At 38.5% G+C, this 16,547-nt stretch overlaps 1 long non-coding RNA gene across 1 annotated transcript; it reads right to left on the bottom strand.

The window, feature by feature from the left end:
• Positions 1-3,759: 3,759 nt before the first annotated feature.
• LOC107817351 (uncharacterized) lies at positions 3,760-7,213 on the bottom strand. Its single transcript, XR_001655162.2, has 2 exons — positions 5,184-7,213; positions 3,760-3,980 (listed from the first exon to the last, which is right to left on the bottom strand). It is a non-coding gene; the product is annotated as an uncharacterized LOC107817351 (long non-coding RNA).
• Positions 7,214-16,547: the final 9,334 nt, after the last annotated feature.

Here is a 16,547-nt window from a genome sequence, read left to right as displayed (position 1 = left end):
TTGGTAAGTAGCTTCTGCATTTTTTAGCCCGAAAGGCATCACATTATAACAATATGTTCCATATTTGGTGACAAATGAAGTCTTTTCCTAGTCCTCCGGGTTCATCTGGATTTGATTATACCCGGAATAGGCATCGAGAAAAGTGAGGATCTCATGGCCGGCCGTGGCATCGATCATGCGATCGATGTTGGGCAGCGGAAAGGAATCTTTGGGACATGCTTTGTTCAAATCCTTATAATCCACACACATTCTAAGTTTGTTATCTTTTTTAGGCACTGCAACTACATTAGCTAACCATTCGGGATATTTCACCTCCCGAATGGACCCTATCTTGAGAAGTTTGGTTACCTCATCCTTTATGAATGCATGCTTTACCTCGGGTATTCTCTTTTGCTTCACCGGTCTGAACCTAGGGTCCAAGCTTAGACGATGCGTTGTTATGTCCGGTGGGATCCCTGTTATATCTAAATGGGACCAGGCAAAAGCAATCAATGTTATCGATAACAAATTAAATAAGTTTCTTCCTGAGTTTGGGGCTCAACCCCGTTCCCAGGTATACCTTCCATTCGGGTCAGTGCTCGATTAGTGTGACTTGCTCCAGTTCCTCAATCGTTGATTTGGTAGCGTCGGAATCATCGGGAATTACGAAGGATCGAGGGATCCTCTAATCATCATCTTCTTCGATCTTTTGATTATCTGGTTGGGTCAAAGCCGATGTCTGTGATTGCTATTTGGTATCTCGTTCCCCTTCTGAGCCTGATCCCTTCACTGGCGAAGGCGAGGATATTGGTTTCGCTTCCTCGACGGCGAGCATTTCTCTTGCGGCTGGTTTTTCTCCGTACACTGTTTTGACTCCTCTCGATGTTGGGAATTTAAGGACCTGGTGTAGGGTCGAAGGTACAGCTCTCATGTTGTAGATCCATGGCCTTCCGAAAAGGAGGTTGTATCTCATATCGCCTTCGATCACGTGGAACTTTGTTTCCTGGATGGTTCCGTCCACGTTTATCGGTAGAATTATCTCGCCTTTGGTTGTTTGACATGCCATATTGAATCCGTTTAGAACCAGGGTTGCGGGTATGATCTGGTCCTGCAGGCTGACCTGTTCTACGACCTTTAATCTGATGATGTTGGCCGAGCTACTTGGATCAATCAACACACGCTTAACTTTAGTTTTATTCATGAGTACGGATATTACCAGTGCATCGTTATGAGGTTATATGACTACTTCTGCATCTTCATCATTGAAGGACAAAGTTCCTATGGGTGTGTAATCTTGAGTTCAAGATCGCTTTTCTCTCACAATCGATGTCTTAGTGTGTTTAAGCACCGGTCCCTAAGGGGTATCGGTGCCGCCAATGATCATGTGAATGACGTGTTGTGGTTCTTCTTGTTCGTTTTGCTTGCCGAAATTCCTATTTTTAAAATAGTTCTTCGCCCTATCGCTTAAAAATTCTCGAAGGTGCCCTTTGTTGAATAACCGGGCTACTTCCTCTCTTAGTTGCCTGCAATTTTCCGTTCTGTGGCCATGGGTGCCATGATATTCGCACATTTGATTAGGATTACTCTGGGCAGGATCGGTCTACATGGGTCGATGACATTTAGTGTCTTTGATGCGTCCGATAGCCGACACGATGGCAGATGCATTAATGCTGAAGTTATATTCCGATAACCGAGGCGCTTCCTTAGATCCGGCAGGCCTATCGAACCTACTTTTGTTCATCAGCCCCCGGGACCCTTGACCTCGATCACTTCTTTTGTTATTTTGCCCGGGGTTATGTCTCGATTCACTAACTCTGCGGTTTCCGTTATACGGTCGGTATCGATCCCTGATCAGACCTTGTTCTCGATTAATATCCCTTCGAACAGCGGGTTCAGACCCCAATTGATCATCTTCGACCCTAATTTTTGATTGGTACCGATTGTGCACGTCGGCCCACGTGATGGATGGGTATTCTATCAGGTTATGCTTTAACCGCTGTGAAGCCGTCGAACTTCGTTCGTTCAAACCTTGAGTGAAAGCCTCAACATCCCAATCGTCTGTAACTGGTGGCAGATCCATTCATTCCATTTGAAAACGAGATACGAACTCCCTCAGCATCTCGTTATCCTTTTGTCTAAACCTTGAAGAGGTCTGATTTCCTTGTTGCGACTTTTATGGCGTCGGCATGTGCTTTCACAAAACAAATCTGCAAACATGGCGAATGAGTCGATGAAATTTGGTGGTAGGTTGTGATACCAAATTATTGCTCCCTTCGAGAGGGTCTCTCCGAATTTTTTTAACAACACAAATTCAATTTCATCGTCTTCTAAATCATTTCCCTTGATGGCACGTGTGTAAGAAATGACGTGATCGTTGGGATCGGTCGTTCCGTTATATTTGGGAATTTCGGGCATACGAAATTATTTGGGGATTGGTTTTGGGGCTGCACTCGAGGGGAAAGGTTTTTGCACGAATTGTTTTGAATCCAACCCTTTTATCATTGGTGGAGCTCCCGGGATCTGATCGACCCTGGAGTTATATGTTTCTACTTTTTTATCGTTGGCTTCGACTCGCTTTGTGAGTTCCTCGAGCGATTTAGCAATTTCGGGAGTAGTTCCTGATTCTTGCTCATTTGACTTCACTATGGCTGGCTCCGTTCTGTGGGTGATTTCTCGAGGTGGACTGGGATCCGGCATGCTTTGTAGCTGGGTTTGGCTCTGCAACTGAGCTATTGCTGCATGTTGAGCTTGCAACATTTCGAAAATCATACGCAAGCTGACGTCGTTTTCCTCGACGTTATGGGTATCTCGAGCTGTAGACCGAGTGCCACCATGAATGTTATTATGTAGGTTCGCCTCAATGGCCACATGCGAATTGATATCTATCAATGCTCCGATTCGAGCTCCAATGGCATTGACAACTGGTCTTTCGGTACTGGGTGTCAAGTTATTATTCTCATCTTGAAGACCGGCTTCGTTGTCGATTGGTGTGGCCATTTGACTGGTAGTTAGTCGTTGCTAATCCGAAATTCAAGATATTTTCGGAAACAAGCGCAAAACATAACGGTGTGTTTTTGCAGATTCGTATCAAATAACCACTGTTATCCTTAGTCCCACGGTACTATTTACCCGAAAAACGGATAGAGTTGAATTTGTACGTAGTTCTAAGGATATGTGGTGTAGCTTAATACAAATCGTAAGGGTAAATAGAAATATAAGTATAGATTGCAAAGAATGCAAAATAGACAAGGTTGTAAGGAATAAAACTAAACAAGTGAAATCAAATTAAGAAGTTTGAAAGAACAACTCGTCACAACTCTTCACTATAGGAGAATATGGTACTTGAATTACAATGTTAGCAAAAACTTGACCTCTACAGAAATGATAATCATCTCATTTATAGTAGAGGGATCTTACTTTAGATATAATTAAAAATATATAGTGGGAGACCCATGATAAATCAGCTTTTCCACAATTCCTACCAAGATTCTCTCCTCTAGTGGGATTGCAACGGCTCTTGTCTATAAGCCCGATATTGACTCGAGTTTTCGGTCTTGACTCGAGCTCTCGATCTTGACTTGAGCTCGATTCTGACTCGGACCCTTGAATTGATTCTGACTCGGACCCTTGAATTGACTGGAGCTCTCGATCTTGACTTGAGCTCGAAGCTTGTTTGTACCATCTTCGGAACCTATCTCGAAGTCTTACTTCGATCGATTATGTTTCGAACTTGATCAATCGTACGAAAGCCGAAATCTATTTCGACCGTATACAAAATCATAAAATGAAACTATTAATAATATAAATTATCCATCAAGCAAATAATATCCATAAAGCAAATGTTCTACCCCAAGTGCATAAGTTTAGTACATTTCAAGAGAATAACTTTAAAAAATGTTGATAACAAAAGATTCCTAGAACATTCATCTATAGCAATTCAAAATTCATCTCAAGGTCTAGTTCTTCATTGCCTTCATCATTCATTTCTTGATCTACTCCACCTACAAAAAGGATAAATAAAGTCATTACCCTTCAAGAGAATCAGCTAATGAAAAACCAAAATAAAGTAGTGCTCCTTGCTAATATTTGAAACCTTGCACAGGTTGCAACCTATTATAACTAAAGTGGCCTGTTTTCAAGTAAATCCCAGAACTACCAAGCAACCTGTTTTCAAGTAAATCCCAGATCTCTAGCTAATATCTTACATACAATAACTTAGGTAACATGCATTTCTTTCCTCCATTTTTTACTTTGCTTTAAACTTGTTTTCTTGTATGACTTTGGAACTAGCAAAATTTACTAATCCATCTCCAGAAAGAATTTAAAAGAGAAATAGAATATTAGCATAATGAAATAGTTAAACTATCTTCCTGTCACTTCTTAATTAGATTTTCAAGTATTCACCTCTGAATCTCGCTATCTATTTTGTTTTACAACCATTCATTTCACTTGTTGGCTTCCTGAAAACATTTTGTAGCACAACAAAAGAAGCTATATAGAAAAAAGAAGTAAATAACTAGCTGCAGAAATTGGTAAAGAGAAAATAAACTTAGGCATACGACAGCTTATTTGATTTCCTAAGCAAAATGATGTAATCATGCGGGCAGAACTTTGAATCCAATATTTTTTTCCAACAGAGGAGAGATTCTTGGCAGCTCTGCTGCTAAATCACTGATTCAGGTGTAAAACACTGAACCTTTTTTTTCTTCTGAAGGAATAGTATACAAGCATAATGTGTACTTTGGTATACGTTTGAGATGAGATTATTCTCAGTGAAAGAGCATTAGTACTTTGGTATACTCAATATTGATTTTTGTTTCAGATTTTTATTCTTTGTCATGCAATAAAATGAGTTAATTACTTAAATAGTTATCCAAGTACTTATGAAAATAACGTAGTAGTAAAATTATTTTTGAATTTTTTGTATCAATAAAACAATCCAACTTAACCAACATTCAAAACATAACTATTTCAGTCGAAAGATCAACTTTCAGTGTCAGAATGATTCACCCACTAAACCTTCAAGTTCTCACAGAATATGCATCATAGTAATGACACTAGCTAGGCAACCACAGAATTACGCAGTGACTAAGTGCCATAGGCAAAGTAAAAAAATTACTAGACTATTCAGACTTTGCGAGAGAGAGAAAGAGAGAAGTAGTAGAAGAAGCAGCACAAGGAAGGAGAAGAAGAAGATGTATAACATTTGTTCGTTCAACTTTTCCTGTATTCTTTGTTGCATCCTCTCTTCCATTTCCTCCATTTTCTGTTGCATCCTCTCATCATTAGCATCTGAAGAAGATCCAACTATGTACAACTCTGGAAATGCATGATACCTGTAAAGCCTAAATATACATGTTACCACTATGCTGCAAGAGCACCACTGATTTCTTATATAACACAAGCTAATATTAGGTGCCGGATGGAGGAGTATCCTACTGGTCATTAGGTGCCAAAGATGCATTGCCCTTCTCACCAATTTCACAAAGATCCTGTTATTCGTCGAATTGCAGACAGATGAAAGATGGCTAGTCTATGTCTTGAAGTAAATTAGGCTGAAATTAAGTATAATGTGAAAACCTAAATAGCCACCTGATTACATGGACTCTTTATTTACTTTGATGTACAAGATAGCAATTAGATGTGCTTATATCAGATATTCACCTATAACTGAGTTCATGTAATATAAATAACCACAATTCGCCTACAAAACTCCGGATGGAATCTAAAACTGATCAAGAAGCTCATGATTTCTAAATAGTGTTAGTATTGCCACATTGAGAAGAAAACATATGATCAGTTTAGCCTACGTAGAGATATGTATCACTTTGTGTATACAATTTTAATGGTGACTTCGACAATAAGAAATCATATCAGCTATGAGTTCAGAGTGTTCTGAAAGAAAAGAAAGTTGCAGCAGCATATATCTGCTCCTTAGCAAATTCCAAGTCAACATTATATCAGAAAAGGTTTCGCGATTGAAAGCCCTTACCATTTTCTAGTTAACACGACTTATTCAAACAGCATTGTAACATATCAATTGAAGCTAAGTTACAACAACAAACACAGAAACAACTATTTAATACTATCATTAGCCTGCAACCAGCAATGAGAAACTATATCCTTTAGTTTCTGGCTTATGGTTGCTAACCATGAGAAAAATCATTAGCGTGGCAAAATAAGGGACATGGATATCTACTTGTAACAAGCAAGCATATTCAGGTTTTTGCTCACCTTTTGACTTCAGTATATAATGAAAAGATATTAAACTGTGCTAAGTAAGGTCACATATATGCTAAGAACTCATAGATATCAAGAACAAAAAGGGAGAAATTATAGTACAACAAAATCCTAATAGAACTCTAACTTAGATTAAAAGCTTCAGTAGAAAAAACTCACAGCTTTAAAGCTGTTAAGTTGAACAAGAAAATGTTTTTTAACAAAGACAACTGAATCAAACAGTGACATATCTAACAAAATATAGAATCAAAACCTATCAATTGTACCAACGTAAAGCATAATTTCAATGAAATTCACAATTTCAAGCACAATAAGAAGACATGCACCAGTGTGTTTAATCTCCATTCAATCACACTATGTCGCTCAAATACTCCCAAAAATAAAAATCAGTTGAATCGGATAATAACGAACATTAATACTAAAATCTTCATTCAAAAACACAACTATCGAATGTGGTTATCTAAAATTTAAATTAAAAAGAGATTAAAAAAACTTATCGCGATTTATCCCACAGCTATCAGTTGCAATTTCTTCCTCACTAATGGAATCTGCAAATTATGGCTCAACTATTGAGAAATTGCAAAAAGAGGTGGTCGAGCTTAGTCGAGAAAAAAACCCTAAAATTTTGGGACTATTTGAAAATGTGGAGCTTGGATTAATAGAAGGAGGTGGTTGTTTCGGGTGGAGGAGATAAAGTTTATGGTTGAAGAAAAAAGAAAATCAAATCTCGGAACTAGTCGAAGAGCTGGAACGATTTTGTTGACGGCGGGATGGTGGTTGTTGTTGACGGCCGTAGAAGGAGGTGGTTGTTGACGGCCGTAGCTGTTACAGAGTCGGAGGTTCTACTGCGGAGGTTGACGGCGGGATGGTGGCAGAGTCGGCGGTCGATGGATGCCTTTCAATGGTTGTTACAGAGTCGTCGTTCTGGGTGAAGTCCCTTCTGAGAGAGATGGCCTTTCGATAGCCTTTAGTTGTTTTTAATTTTATTAGGTATAGAAATTAAACTTATATTTCATAACTACTCCATTAAATAAGACAAAAAGAAATTTATGTAAAAATAGGGGTTCTAGCGCGAGTTTTACAAAATTTTAGGAGGGAAATAACAACCGTTCCCATAGCATTTTTTTCAAGATCCGTGGCAACAGATATATTTATTGGCACGGTTAGCATAAGCGTGGCAAAAAATAAAACCTTGTGGGAACGGTTTCTAATTAATGGCAACGGTTTTATAGCCAAAGTGTGCTAATATCACCCATGTAATTGTCACGATCCAAAATCCAACTAGTCGTGATGGCACTTAACCCAACCCGTTAGGTAAGCCAACTTTCAATTATCCAATTTGAATAACCATTATTAAAGTAATTTAAGTAAATAAAGATCTTAATCTTATACATTCCCCAAGAACTGGTTGTACAAATCATGAGCTTCTAAGAATAGAGTTTACAAAGTGGAAATGAAATAAATACATAGTCTGTTTGAATAGTACATGAACAGAGCTTTTATAAATCTAAGGTTATCATGAACAAGAGGCAGCTACAACAGGAACGCAAGTACATCTTCAAATCCGGCAACCATCGAGCAAAGCAACAACAATAGCCAATAGCTGCACGCAATGTGCAGAAATGTAGTATATGTACAACTGACCACATGTACTGAGTAAGTAACAAACCTAACCTTAGGTTGAAAGTAGTGACGAGTTTACCAAGGTCGGGTCCAAAATCAATAGTCCACAACAATCCATAACAACGTAAAGAAAATAATACCAGAAGTAACTCAGAGACAAAATGCTCAACCAAATCATGATTTCAAAAAATAATAGTTCTTCCTTTCAAGTACATTAGTAAAAACCCAAATCATTTACCGAAGTTGCCGAAAATATGAATAAGTTTGAAAACAATAAATTTTTTTCCCAAAAATCTTTTCAATAATAAATGAGATGTTTCATTTTTCTTCCAGACAACCCGTGTAAAAACAAATGCATCACTATGCCCATCTGTTAAAATGTGTGAGAAATTATGAATGATGTGATGCTGTACAGCATGAGAAAAATATATATCTATGCTTGTATGTCATGTGTGCATGCCAATGCGATGCAACTCAGTGATAAAATCATAAACAGCCCCTTGGGCAGACCTTACAATCACTCTTATACAGCCCCTCGAGCTTATCTCACAATCACTAGTAAAACACCCCCTCAAGCATACCTCACAATCACTCGTAAACAGCCCATCGAGCATACCTCACAATCACTCATGCCTCCCAGTCACTCAGCACTCGACACTCGCACTCAGTAGGTACCTGCACTCACTGGGGTGTGTACAGACTTCGGAGGGGCTCCTACAGCCCAAGCGCTATAATCTGCACTGACAATTCACGTGTTGCATGGACAACTCACATGCTATAATATCATATCAGAATCCGCACAGACAACTCACGTGCCATAATAAGCCAATAAGGCCTGCTGCAGGCAGGCAGTCCCGATTCACATAATAGTAATAATATATATAAAGCCAACATGGCCTGTTGCGGTGTGCAGTCCGATCCCAAAAATATCCTCACAATCAGGCCATCGGCCTCCCTCGGTCATCAATCTCTCTAGTCTCTCTCTCATGGGCTCACAATCTCATGAGAATAACCCAAAAATGATGATATGATGTATCAATAAATAACAACAGAGATTGAGATATGATATGTAATGAAATGAATATGACTGAATATGATTTTTCAATTTAAAACAAATAATTCACAGCAATATGACCTCTCCGGGTCCCAAAAATACTGGCACATAGCCTCAACATAATTTTTAATATACTTTTCAGCTCAATTTCTTTAACACATAAAATCGCATGAAAAATGCCAAGATTATTCAACTACAAAATTCGACAGAAACAATTATGTTATAATTTTTATAGTGCACGCCCACACGCCCGTCACCTAGCATGTGCGTCACCTCCCAACAAATTCATGAAATACATATATTCAGGGTTCATACCCTCAACTCTAAGATTAGAAGAGTTACTTACCTCGAACAAGACAAATTCAATGTCGAGCAAGCTAAACAATATTTCAGAAATCCCACTATGTGCGTATCCACTCCCGAACGGCTCGAATCTTGTCATAATTAATTTAATTCAGTCCACAAAATTTATAGAAATTAATTCCATATCAAAATACTAATACTTTTTCAAAAATCCGAAATTGCGCCCCAAAAATTACTTGTGGGGCCCACGTCTCGGAATCCGACGAAACTCACAAAATACGACAACCCATCCAATTACAAGTTCAACCATACTAATTTCAATCAAATATGACTTCAAATCGGTATTCAAACTCGGAAAATTCATTTTGTGACATTATAGAAATTTCCTTCTATTTCTCTTGAAGATTCTATAATCTCACATCAAAAATGAAGATTAATTCATGCAATATAACTACAAGGGAGTTAAGAACACTTACCCCCAAGTTGTGTGGAAAAATTCCTCTACAATATCGCCCAAACCAAGCTCCAAAATAGAAAATGGGTAAAAATCACGAAACCCCGAATTTAAGCTTCTGTCCCAGCGACTTCCGCATTTGCGGACAAAATTGCGCGCCTGCGGAAACAGCCGGCCTTCTTAAATCTCGCATCTGCGGCGTCTTTCTCGCATCTGCGGGCTCGCAGATGCGCATTCCCCTTCGCACCTGCGGCCTCGCAGATGCCGCAAATTCCTCGTACCTGCAAGCACTTCCCAGTTCACACTTGGTCGCTTCTGCGACTGATTTCGCGCACATGTGGCTTCGCACCTGCGATTAAAAACTTTGCAGGTGCGATCACACCAGTAAGCAGCGGTTCTAGAAATGTTTCAAGTTGGATTTGATCTGTTAACCATCTGAAACTCACCCGAGCCCCTCGGGAACCCGTCTGAACATACCAACAAGTCCCATAACATAACACGGACATTCTCGAGGCCTTAAATTACACCTAACATCGAAACGACGAATTACACCTCAATTCAAAATCAACGAACTTTGAACTTTCAAATTCTACATCTTGTGACAAAATACCTCAAATCAATTCGGAATGACTTCAAATTTTGCACACAAGTCACATTTCACATTACAGACCTATTCCAATTTCCAGAATCGTATTCCGACCATGATATCAAAAAGTCAACCCCCCGGTCAAACTTCAAAAAAATTCAACTTTCGGCATTTCAAGCCTAATTCCACTACGGAACTCCAAATAATTTTTCGGATGCGCGCCTAAGCCAAAAATAACCATACGGAGCTATTGGAACCATCAAAACTCCATTCCAGGGTCGTTTACTCATAAGTCGACATCCGGTCACTATTTTAACTTAAGCTTTAAACCTTGGAACTAAGTATTCCAATTCATTCCAAACCTCACCGGACCCGAACCATTTACCCCAGCAATTTATACAACAATTGTAAAGTACAATTTGAGCAGTAAATGGGAAAACATGGTTGTGATACTCAAAACGACCGGTCGGATCGTTACAGTAATTTAGCAACGGTTAGAACCGTTCCAATAACAGATCTGTAGGAACGGTTTCTGAACCGTTACAAAAACATCCGTTCCAATAGCCCATTTTCTGGTAGTGGATCCCTAGCCAACACTCATATGTTATAGCCTAACTATATATAATATATATATTTGTTGTTTTTTTTTTAAACGGACAACTATTTAAGTTAATTTTCCATTATTTAACCCATTTTGATTCAGCCAATCAAACTCAACGTGGTTAATTACCCAAAATTTAGCCTAATCCCATTTGACAGCACCCAAGTAAAGTTCTCATGTCGAGAAAGAGATGTTAGCTTTCACGAGGATAAAACTCAATTTAGGAAATCACGTAAGTTTTACCATTCTAATTTAGTTTTGCAATAGAAAAATTGAAATAAGGAGTGTGACAGTTATCTCAAACCAGAAGGGAGAAATGTATATATTACAATACAATGACAACTTGGAGAAAAGTTTCAGGAATAGACACTAATTGAAGTACATGAAACTTTTGTTGCTCAATTTGATAGATTTTCTCGAAGAAACTGCAAATAATATGAATGCGCCATCGAGTTTTTAGTCCCTTTAAGTTATTTGTTTATCTTAGTAGTTTGTATATATTTAATAAAATTTTTAAAACAAATACAAAATTTAGAACAAAATTATTGGGTTCGGTGAGAACCTATAAGCTATATTCTAGTTCCATCTCTGCTTGGATTGTGAATTCGCGAGCATGGATTAAAAAATAATTGTAGAATTCGTAAAATAGAAAGAAAACTTTTACTCTAAAATAAGAAGAAAATAAACAATGTGGAAACATATTATCACAATATATTGTACAACAAAACATTACATGACCAACCATCCATAAGAATCGAATGTCTTTATTCAAACTTGTTACAAGCAAGGTCTAAATTAGCAAGATTATTACATCTTGTCACAACGTATAAGTTATATACACTAACGGCATATATAACTTAAACTCTTTATATATACACATAATAATCAGTTGTGAGGTTGGGCTTCAGTGACTTTATCTATGGCCTCACCTACGTAGGAACAACACCTTTTGCAACCATCGTAACATTTCCTGCAACAACCATAGCGGCATACTCTACGTCTATATCGACGACGACAAACAACACGGCCGCGACCACCACCATGATATCCATCACCACCAACGCCATTGTATCTGCCACGTCCGTCAACGTGTACTTTAATCTCGTTATCCAATTTCATTGCTGCATCAATTGTGAAAATTAAAACATGGTTCGTTTGGCAATAAACAAAATTCACCTTTTTCCGAAATCAGAGTTTGGCCATGAAAATTTTAAATTTCAATTGAATTGAATTTCAAAAATTTTCAGAATTTGAAAAACTATATAAAGTTATTTTTCAAAATTTTCACATCAAATCACTCAAAAATTAAAAAACGACTCCAAGTTGTATTCATATCCAAACATTTTCAAATACCTCTTTCTATATTTACTCAATAAATAAGTTTTAAGTTCTACCATTCTCATTTTTACCCTTTATGACTCTTCTTATACAAGAGATGTTTAATACTACAAGATTCAAATGATATTCTAAGTATATTTTTATAAAACTTTTGTTTAAGATCTCAAGATTCAGAAGTTTCACTTATATTCTTAATTAGACTTCATATCCAGTCAAATTACTAGCTGTATGTGGAAATCAAATTAAGCTAAGCTTTACTAGCTGATAAACACAATTTTGAAAAGTTAAAGAATGCTCAATGTTACAACATGTTAAAATTTACTAATAGCTTACAATTGTTTTTTAATATTTCAGCATATATAATTAGTTAAATCCTATACCAAATAATGAGAGAAGAGAGTTTCATTGTTTTAGAGTAAAATAAAAGTATGCTCACAGTTGGAAGTCTCAGCCAACTCCCCAACTACAACCTCAGAGATTATCAGAAAAACAAATAGCCAAACAAAGGCCAAGAAACAGAAATATCTTAGAACCTATGTTTTCTTGTATCGACCCGGCCGGTCATTTTGAGAGTTGTAGCCCCGTTCTCCTATTTACTGCTCATTTTATATTTTATAGCTGTTATATGACTTATTGGGGTAGTTAGTTTGGGTCCGGAGAGATTTCGAAATGAATTGAGACATTTAGTCTCACGGTTGAAAACTTAACTTGAACTCGTTGACCGGATGTTGACTTATGAGTAAAGGACTCCAGAATAGAGTTTTGAGGGTTCTGTTAGCTCCGTTGGGCAATTTTGGACTTTGGAGCGTGTCCGGATTATGATTTGGAGGTCCGTAGTAGAATTAGGCTTGAATTGGCGAAAGTTAGAAAATTTAATAATTTTTAGAAAGTTTGACTGTGGGTGAACTTTTTGATATCGGAGTCGGAGTTCGATTCTGGAGGTTGGAGTAGGTCCGTAATATCAAATGTGACTTGTGTGCAAAATTTGAGGTCAATCAGACTTGATTTGATAGGTTATCAGCATCATATGTATAAGTTTGAAGTTCTAAAGTTCATTTAGTTTGAATGTGGGTGTAATTCGTATTTTTAGTATTGTTTGATGTAATTTGAAGGCTCGACTAAGTTCGTATGATATTTTAGGACTTGTTGGTATATTTGGTTGAGTCCCCGTAGGCCTCGGGTGTGATTCGAAGTGGTTTCGGACTATTATTCAATGTTTTGTTGTTACTGGTGTGCTAGTGTACAAGTGTTTTTCGCGATCACGAAGACTGTTCCGCGACCGCGAAGAAGGAAATTAGAGGGGCCAGCTGATTTCCCTACGCGAACGCGAAAAGAGGCATATGATCGCGTAGGTGAACCTTGCAGTTCTTCGCGATCGCGGAGGCCCAACCGCGAATGCGAAGAGGAAATAGAAGAAATGGGGCAAAAGGCCTTTGGCCTATGCGAATGCGACCGGGGAATCACGAACGCGGAGGGTTTGGGCAATAGCCCATTGTAACGACCCGGCCAGTCGTTTTGAGTATTACAACCTCGTTTCCCCCATTTCTGCTTTTTTATGTGTTGTTTAGCTATATTTGTGTTGTATATGGTTGGTTGGTTCGGGTCTTGAGTAGTTTCAGAGTGGAATGGGACACTTAGTCTCTTATTTAGAAGTTTAAGTTGAAAGTCAACCGGATGTTGACTTATGAGTAAACGACCTCGAATGTGGATTTTTATGGATCCAATAGTTTCGTTAGGTTATTTTGGACTTAGTAGCGCACCCAGAATGTAATTTAGAGACCCCTAGTAGAATTAGGCTTGAATTGGCGAAAGTTGAAAATTCGGCAATTTCGGTCGGCAGTAGAAAATTTGATATCGAGGTCGGAATGGAATTCCGGAAGTTGGAGTAGGTTCGTAGTGTCATTTGTGATGTGTGTGCAAAGTTTGAGGTCATTCGGACGTGGTTTGGTTGGTTTTAGCATCAGTTGTCGAATTTGTAAGTTTAGAAGTTCTTAGGCTTGAATCCGAGGGTAATTTGGTGTTTTGATGTTGTTTTGAGTGATTCGAAGATTCGACTAAGTTTGTATGGTGTTTTAGGATTGGTTGGTATGTTTTGTTGAGGTCCTGGGGGCCTCGAGTGTGTTTCGGGGTGAGTTTTGAGCGACTTCGGTCATTTCCGGAACTCAGGTATGGTTCTGGTGCTTTGAATTTCGCGGACCTCAGCAGAATTTGGCGGCCGCGCTTGGAATTTCGCGGACTGCATGATTCTGCCGCGGTCGCACTCCGGGGAAAAGTTTTGCAGATCCGCGAGTCCTACTTTAGAAGCCTATATCTTTTGATCTACAAGGAATTTTGAGATGATCCAAATTGTAGCCTTCGTGTCTAGTTTCCAGAAAAGTAAAGAAGTCATTATTTGGACATCTTTAGAGAAAGTTATGGCCAAATTATTAAAGCCTGGCAGTGCAGCCACCAAAAAGTGCGGTTGCACCAATTTTTCGTGACCGCAGGACCTAGGAGGCGCGGCCGTGCTTGGAATTTCACGGACCGCATAGTGGGAGTTCAGATGGTGCTCTATATAAATGGGGTTTAGGGCATTATTTCAAATTTTGGACCTAGGGAGCTCGGTTTGTGGCGATGTTTCGTGGGATTTTCAAGAAATTCATCGGGGTAAGTGGTTCTAACTCGTATTTGGTTAATATACAAGAATATATCAATGATTTCATCATCTGATTAGTACTTTGAGGTGGGAATTAGGGAAAAATTGTAGAAACTTCATAAAACGAATTTTAAGGTTTTGAATACCGATTCGGAGTCGGATTTGAGTGAAATTAGTATGGTTGAACTCGTAATTGAATGGGTTATCGGATTTTATAAATTTTGTCGGGTTCCGAGATGCGGGCCCTACAGATGAGCTTTGGGGCGTAATTTCGGATTTGTTTGAAAATATTAGTATTTTGATATGGTATAAATTCCCACAATTTTCGTGGGTTGAATCAAATTAATTGTAACTAGATTCGAACCATTTGGAAGTGGATACGCGTAGAATGGGATTTCTGGAGCATTGTTTAGCTTGCTCGGCATTGGATTTGGCTTGTTCTAGGTAAGTAACTCTTTTAATCTTGGAGCTGAGGGTATGAACCCTGAATATATGTATTATGTGAATTTTTAGGAGGTGACGCACATGCTAGGTGACGGGCGTGTGGACGTGCACTATAGAAATTTTGACATAATTAGTTCTGTGAAATTTTGTAGTTAAATAATTTTGACATTTTCCATGCGATTTTATGTGTTAAAGAAATTGAGCCGAAAAGCATATTAAAAATCATGTAGAGGCTATGTGCCAGTATTATTAGGACCCACAAAGGTTATATTGTTGTGAATTAATTATTTTAAATTGAAAATTCATACTCAGTCATATTCATGTCATTACATATCATATCTCAGTCTCTGTTGCTATTTATTGATTTATCATATCATCAGTTTTGAACTATTTTCATGACATTGTGAGCCCATGAGAGAGAAACTGGAGAGATTGATGACTGAGTGAGGCCAAGGGCCTGATTATGCGAGATATGTTGGATTGGGATGTGCGCCACAGTAAATGTTGGATCGGGTTGCACGCCGCAACAAGCCTTCGGGCCATGATATTGGATCGGGCTGTGGGCCGCAACAGTACTTAGATCGGGCTGCACGCCGTAGTAGTGTTGGGATGGGCTGCACACCGCAACAATATAGCGCTTGGGCTGTAAGAGCCCCTCCGGAGTCTGTACACACCCCGAATGAGCGCAGATACCTACTAAGTGCGAGTGCCGAATGCTGAGTGACTAGGAGGCATGAGTGATTGTGAGGTATGCCCGAGGGGCTGTTTATGATTTTATCACTCAGTTGCATCATATTGGCATGCACACATGACATACAGGCATAGAGATGTATTTTTCTCATATTGTACAACATCACATCATTCATGATTTCTCACACATTTTGACAGATGGGCATAGTGATGCATTTGTATTTACACGGGTTATCTGGAAGGAAAATGAAACATCTCAGTTATTATTAAAAGGATTTTTGGGAAAAATTATTGTTTTCAAACTTATTCATATTTTCGGCAACTTCGGTAAACGATTTGGGTTTTTCACTTATGTACTTGAAAGGAAGAAGTATTTTTGAAATCATGATTTAGCTGAGCATTTTATCTCTGAGTTACTTCTGGTATTATTTGTGTTATGTTGTTATGGATTGTTGTGGACTATTGGTTTTGGACTCGACCTTAGTGGAAGCTCGTCACTACTTTAAGCCTAAGGCTAGGTTTGTTACTTACTCAGTACATGGGATCGGTTGAACTGATACTACACTTCTGCACATTGCGTGCAGATATTGGCTGTTGCTG

The sequence above is a fragment of the Nicotiana tabacum genome, chromosome 14 (assembly GCF_000715075.1).
Source record: "Nicotiana tabacum cultivar K326 chromosome 14, ASM71507v2, whole genome shotgun sequence".
NCBI lineage: Eukaryota > Viridiplantae > Streptophyta > Magnoliopsida > Solanales > Solanaceae > Nicotiana > Nicotiana tabacum.
The sequence above is the reverse complement of the archived record's forward strand: the minus strand, read 5'-3'. Positions and strand labels throughout refer to the sequence as shown.